Here is a 17325-nt window from a genome sequence, read left to right on the forward strand (position 1 = left end):
GCCGGCCACGGGCTCTGCGGGCCGCTCCCCTAGAAGGTGGTGCTTACCTTCCCAAGGAGGGGCCACCGCGCGGGCGGGGCTTGGGCGCGGGGGTGGGGACACCGGGTCTTGGCCGGACACGGCCCACCCCCAGCCGGGGGACTCCCGAGGCCGGGCAGGCACTGGGGCGCAAAGGCCGCCGGGGCGAGCGCTCGCAGCCCCACCCTCCTCGGGCCCGGCGCGCCTCTGGCCGAGGCCTTCACCTGGTTCTGCGCTGCCGCGGAACTCGGCGCTCCTGGTGCTTTGGCGGACACCCAGCTGAACCCCGCAAGACAGGTGCGGCAGAGACCCGCACGGGTTCCCGTGCCCTAGTAGCTAGCGAATTGCACTCAGATGGTGGCAATTGAGGGAAGGGGGCTGGACTGCGGAGGGCGCCGGCCTGAGTTCAAACCCTGCCACCCCCAGGTCGGCTGACACTCCTGGGCAAGGTGTTTTACTGCTCCCAGCCACAGTTTACTTCTTTGCCAGAGGGTGATAGCCACTACCCCATCCGAAAGGCCTGTGGGGATGTCCCTGCAGGTAATGCACGCAAAGCGCTGAGCGCAGTGCCCTGGCCCGAATCTGCTCTCCGCATGCTATCTCGGGTGGACAAAAACTCCTTTGAAACTTCAATAACTCCAGGCCCTGGCACGAGAAGAATGCTTCATAGCTGGTAATAAAAGCTGTTCGATTCCGGCTCAGAACAACGACGTTGCACAATTCTGCCAGCAAGTCCTGGCCCAGACTGTGTGCCAGTAGAGAGAAGGCTGCCCTTAGACAGAAACCCAGTCTGACCTGAAGCCCGGATGGCACACACCACCACACCTGGCTAATTTTAAAAAATTTCTGTAGAGGCAGAGTTTCACCATGTTGCCCAGGCTGGTCTTGAACTTCTGGGCTCAAGTGATCTGCCCGCCTACAGTCTCCCAAAGTGCTGGGATTACAGATATTAGCCACGGTGCCCAGCCAACCTTATTCTTAATGGGGCTTCTATGGGTGGGCTTAACCCATTTGTGCCTGAGGTTGCAATTTTTTGAATTGATAAATCAGACCTTGGCAGTGACCTTGAGCAGTAGGAGATAAATAACTCCCACAGGGGTCACGTTCCAATAATGGAACACTAGGCGTAAATAGGGGTGTGATTCCTCCTAAAGTTGTGCCTGCCTGCCTGCCTTCCTTCCCTCCTTCCTTCTTTCCTTCCTTCCTTCGTTCCTTCCTCTTTCTTTTCTTGCTTTCTTGCTTTCTTTCTTTTTTCAGACTCAGTTGCCCAGGCTGGAGTGCATTGGCACAATCATAGCTCACTGCAGCCTTGACTTTTGGGGCTCAAGCAATCCTCCCACCTCAGCTTCCTGAGTAGCTGGATCCACACGTGTCCACCACCACGCCTGGCTAATTTTTAAAACCTTTATATTTATATATGTTTTTTGTAGAGATGGGGGTCTCGCTGTGTTGCCCAAGCTGGTCTTGAATTTCTGGGCTCAAGCAATCCTCCCACCTCGGCCTCCCAAAGTGCTGGGATTTCAGGTGTGAGCCACCGCACCCAGCCCTGAAGCTGCTTTCAAAATGTGTGTGTCCAAATGTGCATTTTTCTGGGGGACGATGTATTGCTCAGTGGAGTCATTTACTCATTCAACACATGTTTCCCATCACTCTCACAGCCTCAGTGTGCCTGGCTCTGCTTGTTGTACACGGATGAGAAAAGGGAAAAGAACAACACAAAAGGGCCTTTCTCTTTGGGAGCTTTCAGGTCCTGGGGCAGGGGACACATATTAAAAAACGTTAACTTGGCCGGGCGCAGTGGCTCACTCCTGTAATCCCAGCACTTTGAGAGGTCGAGGCAGGGGGATCACCTGAGGTCAGGTGTTCAAGACCAGCCTGACCAACATGGTGAAACCCCGTCTCTCCTAAAAATAAAAAAATTAGCTGGGCGTGGTGGCGCGTGCCTGTAGTCCCAGCTACTTGGGAAGCTGAAGCAGGAGAATCTCTTGAAACTGGGAAGGGGAGGTTGCAGTGAGCTGATATCATGCCACTGCACTCCAGCCTTGGGAGGTCACAGTGAGCTGAGATCGTGCCACTGCACTCCAGTCTGGGTGACAGAGTGAGACTTCGTCAAAACAAAACAAAACAAACAAACAAACAAAAAAACACAACCACGTTAACTTTTCTTTTTCTTTCGTTTTTTTTTGGAGATAGGGTCTTGCTGTGTTGCTCCCGCTGGAGTGCAGTGGCGTGATCATGGCTCACTGCAGCCTTCCTTGACCTCCCAGACTGAAGCCATTGTCTCTTCTCAGCCTCCCTCTCAAGTAGCTGGGACCACAGGTGTGCACCACCATGCCTGGCTAATTTTTTTTTTAATTAATTAATTATTATTATTTTTTTTGACAGTCTTGCTCTTGTCGCCCAGGCTGGAGTGCAATGGCATGCTCTCAGCTCACTGCAACCTCCGCCTCCTGGGTTCAAGCAACTCTTCTGCTGCCACCACGCCCTGCTAATTTTTGTATTTTTAGTAGAGACAGAGTTTTGCCATGTTGGCCAAGCTGGTCTTGAACTCCTGACCTTGTGATCTGCCTGCCTCAGCCTCCCAAAGTGCTGGGATTACAGGTGTGAGCCACTGTGCCTGGCCTTTTTCTTGTTTTTAATTAATTTATTTATTAATTAATTTATTTTTTTGAGACGGAGTCACCCAGGATGGAGTGCACTGGCATGATCTTGGCTCACTGCAAGCTCCACCTCCCGGGTTCACGCCATTCTCCTGCCTCAGCCTCCCGAGTATCTGGGACTACAGGCACCCGCCACGACGCCTAGCTAATTTTAGTAGAGACGGGGTTTCACCATGTTAGCCAGGATGGTCTTGATCTCCTGACTTTGTGATCTGCCCACCTCGGCCTCCCAAAGTGCTGGGATTACAGGCGTGAGCCACCGCGCCTGACCTTTAATTTATTTTTTTTAGGAGTCTCACTCTGTCACCAGGCTGGAGTGCAGTGGCGAGATCTCGGCTCACTGCAACCTCTGACTCCCTGGTTCAAGGGATTCTCCTGCCTCAGCCTCCCGAGTAGCTGAGATCACAGGCACGCGCCACCACGCCCAACTAAATTTTGTATTTTTAGTAGAGACGGCTCGAACTCCTGACCTCAGGTGATCTGCCCACCTTGGTCTCCCAAAGTGCTGGGATTTACAGGCGTGAGTCACTGCGCCGGGCTGCCTGGCTAATTTTTAAAATTCTTTGTAGAGATGGGCTCTTACTGTGTTGCCCAGGCTGGTCTTGAACTCCTACAGGCTGAAGCAATCCACTTGCGTCGGCCTCCCAAAGTGCTGGGATTGCAGGTGTCAGTCCCTGCGCCCGGCCAAATTGTGAACTTTTTGAAGGGGTCTGGGGACATATGGGGGAGAAAGACCCTGGGAGAGGCGGTGGTTCTAATGTTGTTGCACCTTAGAATCTCTAGAGGAGTTTGTAAAAGGCATATTCTGGGGCACTGGGACCCTTGACATCCTGATTGGGGGGGTCTGAAGAGGGAGGGGCCCAGGAATCTGAAATCCGGACAAGCTTCCCTGGGTGGTCTGAGGCCTCAGTGTGTGCAGCCCTCCAGCTGCTCAGGCAGACAGCCCTGAAGAGACCTCCCCACCAAACCCAGTCCTTCCCCAACTCAGCTCTACCTGGCTCAGTTTCAGGTGCCAACCCCAGGTGGGCATTTCTCATTGGCAGGTAAGGGCGTGACAATGCCCTCCCTCGTCCAAAAGTGACTTCCTTGCCTAGATCTCAGGGCCCCGAAGGGACACTCCCTCCAGCCAGCTGATATTGGGAGCAGGTGTTAGAGAGGAGCTGGGGTTTCAGAACACAGCTGTGCGGGGAGTCACCTCGGACCTGCAGAAGCCTGAACTCGACATGGAGCTGGCTCAGCACACAGACCCCTTCCCCACACCCCAAGAGGGGTTCCCAGGGAACTTGTCGGTCCTTGCTGTCGCCCCCTGGTCTGCCTATGCCTGGATATCCTTTCCTTTCTACTTCCCCATACCTTTCCCCACAGGTGGGCTCTTACTCCGGGCTCAGCATGCCTTGAGGATGGTCACTGCAACAGTGTTGCTGACATTGTGCTAAGTGTGCATCCTGGGATGCTTTTGGCAACACAGTTGCTAATGGAGAAGCTCTGTAAAGAAACTGCTGCCTATTTGGAGGGGGTTGGTCCGGTAACCAGGGCTGCCTACACCAGGAAGACCCTGCAGCTGGAAAAGGGGAAGATGTGGAGACCATATATAGACTACACATGGAGTCAAGTGCCAGATGCAAAGTGCAAAAGAAAGAGGGAAAGACAGAGTATGTGGTTTGTAATATGCTTGTCTATGCACAAAAAACTTCTGGAAGGATACATGAGAAACCGTTGCTGAATCTCCCCAAAAAGGACAAGAAAGAAGTTTGAATTTTCTTTTCTTTTTGAGATGGAGTTTCACTCTTGTTGCTCAGGCTGGAGTGCAGTGTCACGATCTTGGCTCACTGCAACCTTCGCCTCCCAGCGATTCTCGTACCTCAGCCTCCCAAGTAGCTGGGATTACAGGTGTGCGCCACCACGCCCAACTAATTTTGTATTTTTAGTACAGATGGGGTTTCACCATGTTGGTCAGGCTGGTTTTGAACTCCTGACCTCAAGTGATCCACCGCCTTGGCTTCCCAAAGTGCTGGGATTACAGGCGTGAGCCACTGCGCCCGGCCCAGATCTCAGTTTGAATCCCCACTCAGTCCCTTTCAGTTATGTGAACATGGGCAAATCATTTTGCCTCTCTGAGCCTTAGTTTTCCTCATCTGGGAAGTGGGCGCAAGCCTAGCATCAACTTCACAGGGTGAAAGCCTGTGTGTTAAGCACTCAGTATGTCCCCTGGCAGTTAGGGAGGCCCTAACGAAGGGAAAGGGATTCTATCTGTAGCTAGAGACTGTGTGTTTGCGGGACTGACGGGCACAAGTGAGTACAGGAGCTCCAAACAGTGTCAAAACTCTGGGCTTCTCCAACCTGCCAAATCCCCTTTCCCTACAACTCCTAGGAAGGTTAAGAGTTGGTTTGCGGGAGGGAACCAGATCACGGTCCTCTAGGTCAGCAGTGTGTAGCTCAGCTGCTGAATAACAGTGATGACATTGATAATAGTAATGTCACTTCTTGTTTATTGAGGGCTGACTCTGTGCCAGGCACCATGGCACGTGCCCAACCACCCCCACTGGGTGAAGCAGGGCAGTGCTCCCTGCCTGGGAGGTAGCCACTTCCTTGTCTTATTTTCTTTAATTAATTTTAAGGCACAGGGTCTCGTTCTGTCGCCCAGGCTGCAGTGCAGTGGTGCGATCATAGTTCACTGCAGCCTCGACCTCCTGGACTCAAGTGATCCTCCCACCTCGACCTCTTGAGTAGCTGGGACTACAGATGCACACCATGAAGCCTGGGTAATTTTTAAATTTTTTGTAAATACGAGGTCTTGCTGTTGCCCAGGCTGGTTGAGAACTCCTGGGCTCAAGTGATCCTCCCACCTTGGCCTTGCAAACTGCTGGGATTACAGGCATGGGCCACGGTGCCTGGCCTCTCTTGTCTTAATTTTCAGGGAAGGAAATGGGCCCTGAGAAGCACAGGGCCCATTTGGGCTGGTAGCTGGGTCAGCCTGCTCCTGGGCTGAGCTCTTGAACCCCCTGCCTCCCTCCACTCTTCAGAGTTCTAATTCCTGGGCTTGGGCTTGGGGCAGCTGGGCTGGACTCCCGCTGACTCAGCTGAGCCTGGCCCAGGAGTGGCGGGTAGAATTAGCAGATTTAGGGAGGAATTTGAGTGGCGCGTCACCATCCCTCCCCTCTCCATTCTCTAGGAGCTGGGCTAGGAGCTGGCATGGCTGTGTGTGTGTGTGCACGTGTGTACACACGTGCGCACACCACACGTTTGTGGGCAGGCCGGATGGGGTGGGAGATCCGTTCTCACCCCATGCATCCTCCTCTGGGCAGATGGGATTTGTTTGGATCCGTGAAGCCCTCTCCTGCCAAGTGACTCATCCCCTCTGTTGCCGTGGGTGGAGGGCCAGCCTGCCGGGGTTGGGGAGGGTGCTTGCTTTCCTCGAGTTTGCTCGCACCTTCAGGGCCATTTGTTCCCTGGCAACCAGGCCACCCTCAGCGACCCTGAAACCTGTGTTCCTGCAGCCAGACCAGGCAGCCAGCTCATGGGAGGCCACCAACTTCGGAAGGGTTCCTCACGCCCGCCCTCCTTGTTTGCCATCACTGTTGCCCTAGCAGCTGGAGAGGTGTTTAGGGTATTTGCCTGTGAACCAGTTTGAAACAAGAAGGGCAACATTCCCCCAGCCCGGGACAGAGGGACATGTGGGATACATCCTGAGCCCTCTCCGAGACAGCCATTCTCCCATCTGTGGCTGTATGCACCCCCACTTGGGGTGCCTTTACAAATGCAGATTCCAGGGTCCCTCCCTGGAAGAGATTACGGTTGGGTGAGTCTTGGCAGGGCCGAGAAATCTGCATTTATTTAATTATTAATTATAGAGATGAGGTCTCGCTGTGTTACACAGGCTGGTCTTGAACACCTGGGCTCAAGTCACGCTCCTGCCTCAGCCTCCCAAAGTGCTGGGATTACAGGCATGAGCCACCAAGGAATCTGCATTTGTTTTGAGACAGGGTCTCACTCTGTTGCCTAAGCTGGAGTGCAGTGGTACAATCTCGGCTCACTGCAATCTCCGCCTCCCAGGCTCAAGTGGTTCCCCTGCCTTAGCCTCCCGAGTAGCTGGGATTACAGGCATGCACCACCACACCCGGCTAATTTTTGTATTTTTAGTAGAGATGGCATTTCACCATGTTGGCCAGGCTGGTATCAAACTCCTGACCTCAAATGATCCACTAGCCTCAGCCTCCCAAAGTTCTGGGATTATAGGCATGAGCCACCGCGCCCAGCCAGGAATCCGCATTTTAACAAACACCTACTCCATGGGATGCTGAGGCAGGTGAGTTTGGGGCCACCCTGAGAAACACAGCTGTGAACAGAAACAGATGTTGCAGCAACTCCGGCCCTGGTCTGCTCACAACCGGGAGACACTTACAGGCTTCAGCCTGAAACCTGGGTTTGAAACTTGGCTCCACCTCACACCTCAGCCGTGTGACCTTGGGCAGGTGGCTCTCTTAACCTCTCTAGACCTCAGTTTCCCCATCTGTAAAATTGGGAAGAGCCGGTGGGCAGGGATGTGTGCATAGCCCCTGGCATGAAGGCCCTGCTCCTGTCCCTGCTCCGAGGGGACAGGAGGGGGCTGGCCCAGCTTCACCCCAGTTTTGTAATATGTGTTTACTTTTCTTACAGGACAATTCAAGGAGTGGAAAATTGTGCTGGCCCTCCAGCCCACATGGGCTGACTCACGCTCAGCTCTGGGCTGGGGGCCCTGTGAGCTCCCCACAGTCCCCCTGGGGCCAGAGGGGAGGCCAGGCCCTGGCAGGCGGAGCAGGAGAGGGTCCACGGTGAGTCATGCTCTGCCTGCCCCTGAGTCATCCCCTGAGAATGTGCCTCAGGCCCCTACCCGCCCGGGCCCCCTGGCAGAATGCCACTTCTCCCTGCCTGCCAGGCAGCCCCGCCCTCCTGCCGGCCCAGGGAGCCGCTGCTCTGACGACCGCCTCCTGGATCTCTCCTGGATGCACCTGTACAGCCCTGTGTGTTATCAAAATATTGAAATAGCTCCCAACCGGTAGTTAAATAGCGGTTGCTCTGAGCCCCTGGCCACCCTGGTTTTTCCCCTCCCCAGCCACTGAGGGGTTAGCCGTGGGCTCAGCAAAGGGTTCTTGGACTCTGCCCCACTCAAGGCTGGGGTCCACTGTGACTATAACCAGCCCATCAGCCCATCTTGCAGATCCAGGTTTTTGGGATTTCAGACACTTCATCTTGAACCCTGGGCCACATTCCTTTTTCTTTTTCTCTTTGAGACAGGGTCTTCCTCTGTCACCAAGGCTGAAGTGCAGTGGCATGATCACAACTCACTGTAGCCTCAGACTCCTGGGCTCAAGCAATCCTTCCATCTCAGCCTCCTGAGTTGCTAGGACCACAGGGGCGCCACCACTCCTGGCTAATTTAAAAAACTTTTTTGTAGAGTTGGGGTCTATGTTGTCCTATGTTGTCCAGGCTGGTCTCAAACTCCTGGGCTCAAATGATCCTCTTGCCTCTGCCACCCAAAGTGCTGGGATTATAGGCGTGAGTCACTGCGCCCAGCCCCCGGGGCACTTTCTGACACAACCTGCTACACATCTTGGACACCACTTGTCAAGCCTGGCCCTAGGCCTCTCAGGGGTGGGGACATTAAGTGAGGAAGTCACACTGTCAGGGCAGAAAGAGGGGCTGGGTGGGGCCGGACAGGCTCTGCCGGCTCAGGATCCCCGCAGGACAGGCTGCCCAACCCAGCCCCAAAACTCCCATCTTCTGTCCAACGCCCAGGCCTGCTTCCTCCCTGCCCCACCTCACCTTGCACTGCCCAGACTGGTGGGGCTGCATTTTTGGGGCCAGTGTCAGGTGTGATTGGGGACACCCCAGGTCAGGAGGTCAGGGCCCTGTTTCCTCCCAAGCCAGGATGACTCAGTGATGGACAGACTGGGCCACAAGGGGCAGAACACAAAGCCAAATTAGGGTTTAGCTTGAAGCCAACCTGGGTTTGAACCCTGGCTCTGCCATGCACCCAGCTGTGTGACTGTAGGCTGGTGGCTTCTCTGTAACATGGGGAAGAGCCAGCGAGCTGAGGTGTCAAATCTCAACTGATATATTTCCTAGCTGTGTGACTCTGGGCAAATGTCTTCACCTCTCTCAACCTCAGTTTCCCCATCTGCAAAATGGGGACACTCTGACACCTGCTCTGTAGGGTCTTGAAAAGTCTCAATAAAGGAAGACATGGAATCATGGCAAATAATAACTTTTGTTGGGCATTTACTATAAACCAGGCCACGTGCTAAGTACCAGGCTTGGAGGCTGGCACTTTTTCTTCCAGCTTGATTGAGATGTGATGAATATGCAAGAAAGGGCACATTTTTAAAAATTTTAGGCTGGACACAGTGGCTCACGCCTATAATCCCAGCACTTTGGGAGGCCAAAAATGTTGGATCACCTGAGGTCAGGAGTTTGAGACCAGCTTGGCCAACATGGCGAAACCCTGTCTCTACTAAAAATACAAAAATTAGCCAGGCATGGTGGCGAGTGCCTGTAATCCCAGCTACTCAGGAGGCTGAGGCAGGAGAATCACTTGAACCCCGGAGGCGGAGGTTGCAGTGAGCCGAGGTTGTACCGCTGCGCTCCAGCCTGGGCCACAGAGTGGGTGTTCAGTGTCGTTGTTGAGTGAATAAATGAATGAGTGGGAGGACCAGCGTACTGTTGTGATCCCAGGGAATGTCCCGTTAGGGGAGGACCAGGAAAGGGTTAGTAGTCCTAAGTTAAAACTATGATGGAAGAGAAGGGGTTCATTTGTTTGTTCATCCATCCATCCATCCACCCATCCATCCATCCATCCATCCATCCATCCATCCATCTATCCCTCCATCTCTCCATCCCTCCATCTCTCCTTCCCTCCCTCCCTCCCTTCCTCCATCCATCCATCCATTCATCCACCCATCCATCCATCCATCCATCCATCCATCCATCCATCTATCCCTCCATCTCTCCATCCCTCCATCTCTTCTTCCCTCCCTCCCTCCCTTCCTCCATCCATCCATCCATCCATCCACCCATCCATCCATCCATCCATCTATCCCTCCATCTCTCCATCCCTCCATCTCTTCTTCCCTCCCTCCCTCCCTTCCTCCATCCATCCATCCATCCATCCATCCATCCATCCATCTATCCCTCCATCTCTCCATCCCTCCATCTCTTCTTCCCTCCCTCCCTCCCTTCCTCCATCCATCCATCCATCCATCCATCCATCCATCCATCCATCCATCTATCCCTCCATCTCTCCATCCCTCCATCTCTCCTTCCCTCCCTCCCTCCCTCCCTTCCTCCATCCATCCATCCATCCATCCATCCATCCATCCATCCATCCATCTATCCCTCCATCTCTCCATCCCTCCATCTCTCCTTCCCTCCCTCCCTCCCTTCCTCCATCCATCCATCCATTCATCCATCCATCCATCCATCTCTTCATCCCTCCATTCCTCCCTCTCTCCCTCACTTCCTCCCTCTCTCCCTCACTTCCTCCATCCATCCATCCATCCCTTCATTTGCCAAATATTTATTGAGCACCTACTACATGACTAGTCCTGTTCTAGGCACTCAGAATTCAAGATCAAGTACAATAGACTCAGGTTCCTGCCCCCAGGGAGCTTGCTGTGGGAGACAGGAGTGGGAATGGACAAACAATGTAAGTTTGAGGCCCCCTTGGGTGGATCATGGCGCCTCTTCTGTGTGCCCCAGGAGACAAAGTCTGCAGTCGGCACAGAGTCACCATCAGGTGGGGGCCCAGGGACACTATGAGGAAAGCGGCCAGACCCCAGTCTGAGGGTGGTTGAGACCCAGTGAGGAAGGGGAGGCCTTAGCTTGCAGGGTGCCAGGTTCCCTCATCACGTTTTCTGCATCACTGACATTTCCCAGGAGTCAGGCTCCTCCCCAACCCCCATGGAGGATCTCGACCTCTTGCCCCCACAATACCTCCCACAAGTCACTCATCCATTTATTGAGCACCTACTGTGTACCCGGCTCTGAGGATATAGTAGCAAACACGATACATCCCCCACATCCTGGGGGCCCCCTGTCTTGGAAGGGAGGAGGGACAGAAAAGCAAACAGCCGCATTTTTTTACAAATGACATAACCTAAGTGCCCATCAGTGGGGGAAGTGGTGGTAAATTACAAAACTGCTCTAGTCTGGGAGGAATTCGGGGAGGCCTGTGGGCCTCACAGGGAAGCCGAGGGTGTAGCAAGTGAAAAAAGGAAGCTGCCTGCTATTAGGTGTCATGTTTTGCCATTTCCGCTTCAGAACGGAGCTGCCCTGTGCCTCCGTGAGCTCGTCCTCCACCTGCCTGCCTGCCTGGCTCTGCCTCCACCCTTTGTTCACGCTCTCTGCTGAGCTCAAACATTCCTGCTGGGCCCAGGCAGCCAAGTCCCCATCAGCTGCCTCCCAGGCCATTCTCTAATCACAAGCTCAGGCTTAATCCCCACACAGGCCCAGGACTCCGCTCTGGGCAAATACTCCTCCTTTCAGCCCTGGAGTCCCTGACCTCCCCCAACCCAGACCATCCTGTCCCCAGCCCCCAGCCATAGGGCCACCCTCCACTGGTTGGGGGTGGGGAGACCTCAGTGTAGCCTTGTCCAATAAAACTGCCTGTGACAATGGAAATATTGTGTATACATGGAGGTGAGCCACATGTGGCTACTGAGCACGTGAAATGTGACTAGTGCAACTGAGGAATTGTTAATTTTTAAAAACTCATTTTAATCCATTAATTAGTTAATTTTTTGTAGAGATGGGGGATTCTCACTATGTTGCCCAGGTTGTCTTGAACTCCTGAGCTCAAGCCATCCTCCCGACTAAGCCTCCCACAGTGCTGGGATGACAGTCGCCTGCCGCCACGCCCAGCCTGAATTGTTAATTTTATTGTTTATGTGTATTGTTATTTATGTAAATATAGAACATATTCATATTTACATAATTTAATTAATGCAAACGTAAGTAGCAGCGTGCATCTGGTGGCTGTCGCAGGGTCCACCTGGGCCCAGGCATGGAGAAGAGGACAGCCCAGGTCCCTGGTCCTTTTCTAGGCAGGGGCAGCCTAGACGGGCTGGGTGGGCAGCTAAGGCCTCGGGCACTGAGCTGGGGAGTCCCTGGAGTCGCTCTGTTGATGGGGCTGAGCTTTGGGCGTTGGTGCCTGTGGCCCCTCCCCAGTGGCCAGTCCCTTGTTCTGACCCCTGCTTGGTGGTCAGAATCACACACTGAGAGGTCCTGAAGACCTGAGCTCACCTTCAGGTGGGAGGGTCCGGCTCCAATGACAAGAGGTCGTTGTCCCCAGGTTCCTCTGTCTGCATCCACTCCACGGATGTGCTCTCTAGGAACGGTTTCCCCTTCCTGGTTCTCCTGAGTGCTCCCTTTCCATTCCTACAGCATCTACCTGGGCAAGAGATCTAGGATCTCACCCCCTCACCTCCAGATTCCTGAGGTCACTTTGGTGGCCTCCCTCCTCCTTCTGACTCCTCCTCCGTGCTCTCTGCACCCTTCCCCCTCCTGCACCCTGGTCAACTACAATCTATTCCCAACACAGCAACCAGAGGGCTAAAGTGAAGTCAGCCGACTCCCCTGTCCCACACCTCCCAGACACCCTGAGTACCTCAGCATCAGAGCCAGATAACCCATGAGACCCCCTCCCTCAGGCTCCCCTTGGAGTCTGCTCTCTTCCCGGCCACCTCCCTCCCACTCACTCTGCCCCCGATATAGTGACAGCCTCGACGTTCCTCAAACACGCCAAGTATGCTCCTGCCTCAGGGCCTTTGCACCGGCTGCCCCCTGGGCCCCAGTCTCTACGTGGACCCCCTGCTCTTCTTCCAAGCCTTTGTGCCAAGTCACCTTCTCAGCGCAGCCCACCTGGTCCCTACATTGTAATCCGCCCTGCACTTCCCACCCTCTCTCCCTGCCCACCAATCATGGCACTCAGTGCAACCTAACCCACAACAGAAGCCACTCACGGATACAAAAAAATAAGCCAGGTGTGGTGGCGGGCGCCTGTAATCCCAGCTACTCGGGAGGCTGAGGCAGGAGAATCGCTTGAACTCAGGAGGTGGAGGTTGCCGTGAGCCGAGATCGCGGTGCTGCACTCCAGCCTGGGTGACAGAGTGGGACTATGTCTCAAAAAAAAAAAAAAAAAAAAAAAAAAAAGAAGGGAGCAAGGGCCTGACCCGCGCTTCAGCATGGTTGACCCTGAACACATTAGGCTCAGTAAGAAAAGCTAGATACAAAACGGCACATGTTATATGATCCTGCCTGTGAAATGTTCAGAGGTGAATTCGTAGGGATGGAAAGGAGACTGTGGCTGCTGGGGAGAGGGGAGTGGGGAGTGACTGCTAAGGGGCACAGGTGATGATAGTGCTCTCAAATTGACCATGCTGATGGTTGTGCAACTCTGAAACTACCAAAACCAGCTGGATGGCACACTTCATTTTTTTATTTTTTATTTTTGACAGGGTCTTTCTCTCTCTCTCTCTCTCTTTTTTTTTTTTTTGAGATGGAGCTTTGCTCTTGTTGCCCAGGTTGGAGTGCAGTGGCGCGATCTCAGCTTACCGCAACCTCCGCCTCCCAGGTTCAAGCGATTCTCCTGTCTCAGCCTCCTGAGTAGCTGGGATTACAGGCATGCGTCACCACGCCCGGCTAATTTTGTATTTTTAGTAGAGACAGGGTTTCTCCATGTTGGTCAGGCTGGTCTTGAACTCCCGACCTCAGGTGATCTGCCCACCTCGGCCTCCCAAACTGCTGCAATTACAGGCATGAGCCACTGCGCCTAGCCCCTGTTTTTTTATTTTTACTTTTTTTTTTTTTTTTGAGACAGAGTCTCACTGTGTTGCCTAGGCTGGAGTGCAGTGGCGTGATCTCGGCTCACTGCAACTTCTGCCTCCCAGGTTCAAGCAATTTTCCTGCCTCAGCCTCCCAAGTAGCTGGGACTACAGGTGCTCACCACTATGCCCGGCTAATTTTTTTTGTATTTTTAGTACAGATGGGGTTTCACTATGTTGGCCAGGCTGGTCTTGAACTCCTGACCTCGTGATCTGCCTGCCTCGGCCTTCCAAAGTGCTGGGATTATAGGCGTGAGCCACCTCACCTGGCCTTAAAATTTTTTGTAGAGACTGGAGCCTTACTATTTTGCCCAGGCTGGTTTTGAACTCCTGGGCTAAACTGGTCCTCTCTCCTTGGCCTCTCAAAGGGCTGAGATTACAGGTGTGATCCCCTGTGCCCGGCCAAGGGTCTTGCTGTACTGCTGAGGCTGGAGTGCAGTGGTGTGATCATTGCTCACTGCAGCCTGGAACTTCTGGCCTCAAGCAATCCTTCTGGCTCGGCCTCCCAAAGTTCAGGGATGATAGAGGTGAGCCACCAGACACAGCTGAATTGTATACTTTAAATAAACGAATTCTGTATCTCCAAAAAGCAGAGTCATCATCTTCCTATACTGTGTTGGCCACCCCCTCAAATGTCCAATGTCAAGTTCCCACTCCCCTTCACCCTAAAGTCCCATGGGAAATGCGCCTCCTTCTGAGCCCGCACAGTTACAAATATTTACCCGGGTCCTCTGGTGGTCTTTGTGCAATTACTTTTCCTCACGCAATTTCCATTAACCTTCAGGATAACACTACAGTTAACCCCATTAAAAAAAAAGTTTCCAATGTGATTTTTTTTTTTTTTAAGATGGTGTTTCACTCTGTCACCCAAGCTGAAGTGCAGTGATGCAATCTCGGCTCATTGCGACCTCTGCCTCCAGGTTCAAGCGATTCTCATACCTCAGCCTTCCTAGTGGCTGGGATTATAGGGGCCTGCCACCACGCCTGGTTAATTTTTGTATTTTTTTGTAGAGACAGGGTCTCGCCATGTTGTCCAGGCTGGTCTCGAACTCATGACCTCAGATGATCTGCCCACCGTGGCCTACCAAAGTGCTGAGATTATAGGAGTGAGCCACTGTGCCTGGCCTCAATGTGATTTTTTTAAAAAGGGCTAATCAGGTGAAGCAGTGGGAGTGGAGAAAACAAAACAAAACAAAATGAAACAAAGACATCTGCAACTGGTTGTGACAATTAGTTGTAAACACCACTGCACTCAGACCAGCTCGTGATTTTTTTATTGCAGTAAGATATATATAAAACGTTGCCCATCTTAATCATTTTTGAGTGTGCAGTTCAGTGGCATTCACATTGTTGTGCAACCATCACACCATCCATCTCCAAAACTCCTTTTTTTTTTTTCTGAGAGTCTTGCTCTGTTGCCCAGGCTGGAGTGCAGTGGTGTGATCTTGGCTCACCATAACCTCCGCCTCCTGGGTTCAAGTGATTCTCCTGCCTCAGCCTCCCAAGTATCTGGGATTACAGGTGCGTGCCACCATGGCCGGCTTATTTTTGTATTTTTAGTAGAAACGGGGTTTCACTATGTTGGCCAGCCTGGTCTCAAACTCCTGACCTCGTGATCTGCCCGCCTCGGCCTCCCAAAGTGCTGGGATTACAGGCGTAAGCCACTGTGCCCGGCCCAGAACTCTTTTCATCTTCTAAAACCCAAACTCTGTGTCCATTAATTAACTCCCCAGCCCCCAGCCCCTAGCCCCCCACCGTTCTTCTTTCTGTCCCTGTGGATTGGGCTCCTTCTAGGTGACTCAGATGTGGAATCACTCAGTTCTTGCCCGTTCAGCATAATGTCCTCCAGGTTCATCCAAGTTGTAGCGCGTGTGGGTGCTTTATTCCTCTCTAATGCTGAGTAATTTTCCATGTTACCCCCTACCTTTTTTTTTTTTTTGAGATGGAGTCTCACTCTATTGCCCAGGCTGGAGTGCAGTGGTGTGATCTCAGCTCACTGCAACCTCCACCTCCCGGGTTCAAGCAATTCTCCCGCCTCAGCCTCCCAAGTAGCTGGGATTACAAGCGTGCGCCACCACACCAGGCTAATTTTTGTATTTTCAGTAGAGACAGGTTTCATCATGTTGGCCAGGCTGGCCTCAAACTCCCGACCTCAGGTGATCCACCCACCTCAGCCTCCCAAAGTGCTGGGATTACAGGCGTGAGCCACTGTGCACAGCCCATGTTACCCCATGTTAAAAGGAGGGGACATTGGCCTGGCGCGGTGGCTCGCGCTTGTAATCCCAGCACTTTGGGAGGCCGAGGCGGGTGGATCACAAGGTCAGGAGATCAAGACCATCGTGGCTAACATGGTGAAACCCCGTCTCTACTAAAAATACAAAAAAATTAGCCGGGCGTGGTGGCAGGCACCTGTAGTCCCAGCTACTTGGGAGGCTGAGGGAGGAGAATGGTGTGAACCCGGGAGGCGAAGCTTGCAGTGAGCCGAGATCATGCCATTGCACTCCAGCCTGGGCGATAGAGTGAGACTCCGTCTCAAAAAAAAAAAAAAAAAAAAAAAGAGGGGACATTGAGGCAACAAAGCTGGGGGATGGCAGGGTCAGAACGCACATCGAAGTTGGTCTGACTCCTGTACCCACCCCAAGTGCCTGGCCACCTGACCCCTCCCACAGGGCCACCCCTCCCATCCCCTGGGCCACTGTCCTCCCACTGTGTGCCATTCTCTTCTTTGGGCTTCACACAGCACTTGGTGGAGCCCAGTAGTCTTTGTGAAATGAATGCACTTGGGTGCCCGGCTGGGGGTCAAGGCGGGTGGGTCCTGGCTGTGCAGCCCCCTGGGTCAGACTGCCTCAGACTCAGCCTCTGCTCAGTCAAAGCTGCTCCCATGACCAGGACTGCTTCACAGAGTTGTGCAGGTTACAACCTATACACCTGTACACAACGGCCCTGCCAACCATCCTGATAGCCCTGGAGATTCCCAAATCCAGGAGGCCTCAGGGCTCTGCTTCGAGAAAGGGCAAGAAACAACACAACATAGAGGCCACCCGGGACGAATGAGATGTCCCCCAGGAAGCAGATAAGCAGATGAATGGTTTCCAGGGGCTTCGGGAGGGAGGAAGGAGGAGTGACAGCTTCATGGGTATGAGTTTCCTTTTGGGGTGATGAAAATGTTCCAAAACTAGAAAGTGATGCTGGCTGTACGTGCATCTTGTGAATATACCCAAAGCCAGAGAATTGTACACTAAGATATGGTTAAAATGGTAACTTTTGTGTTATGTGCATTTTTTTTTTTTTTTTTTTTTTGAGATAGAGTCTTGCTCTGTCACCCAGGCTGGAGTGCAATGACACGATCTTGGCTCACTGCAACCTCCACTTGCCGGGTTCAAGTGATTCTCCTGCCTCAGCCTCCTGAGTAGCTGGGATTATAGGCATGCACCACGCTAAGAAATGGTTAAAATGGTAACTTTTGTGTTATGTGCTTTTTTTTTTTTTTTTTTTTTTTTTTGAGATGGAGTTTCTCTCTTGTTGCTCAGGCTGGAGTGCAATGGCGTGATCTTGGCTCACCGCAACCTCTGTCTCCCGGGTTCAAGCGATCCTCCTGCCTCAGCCTCCCCAGTAGCTGGGATTTCAGGCTTGCATCACCATGCCCAGCTAATTTTGTATTTTCAATAGAGACGAGGTTTCTTCATGTTGATCAGGCTGGTCTCGAACTCCCAACCTCAGGTGATCTGCCCACCTCAGCCTCCCAAAGTGCTAGGATTACAGGCATGAGCCATCGTGCCCAGCTGATTTTT

The sequence above is a fragment of the Pongo abelii genome, chromosome 18 (assembly GCF_028885655.2).
Source record: "Pongo abelii isolate AG06213 chromosome 18, NHGRI_mPonAbe1-v2.0_pri, whole genome shotgun sequence".
In the NCBI taxonomy this organism is placed as follows: domain Eukaryota; kingdom Metazoa; phylum Chordata; class Mammalia; order Primates; family Hominidae; genus Pongo; species Pongo abelii.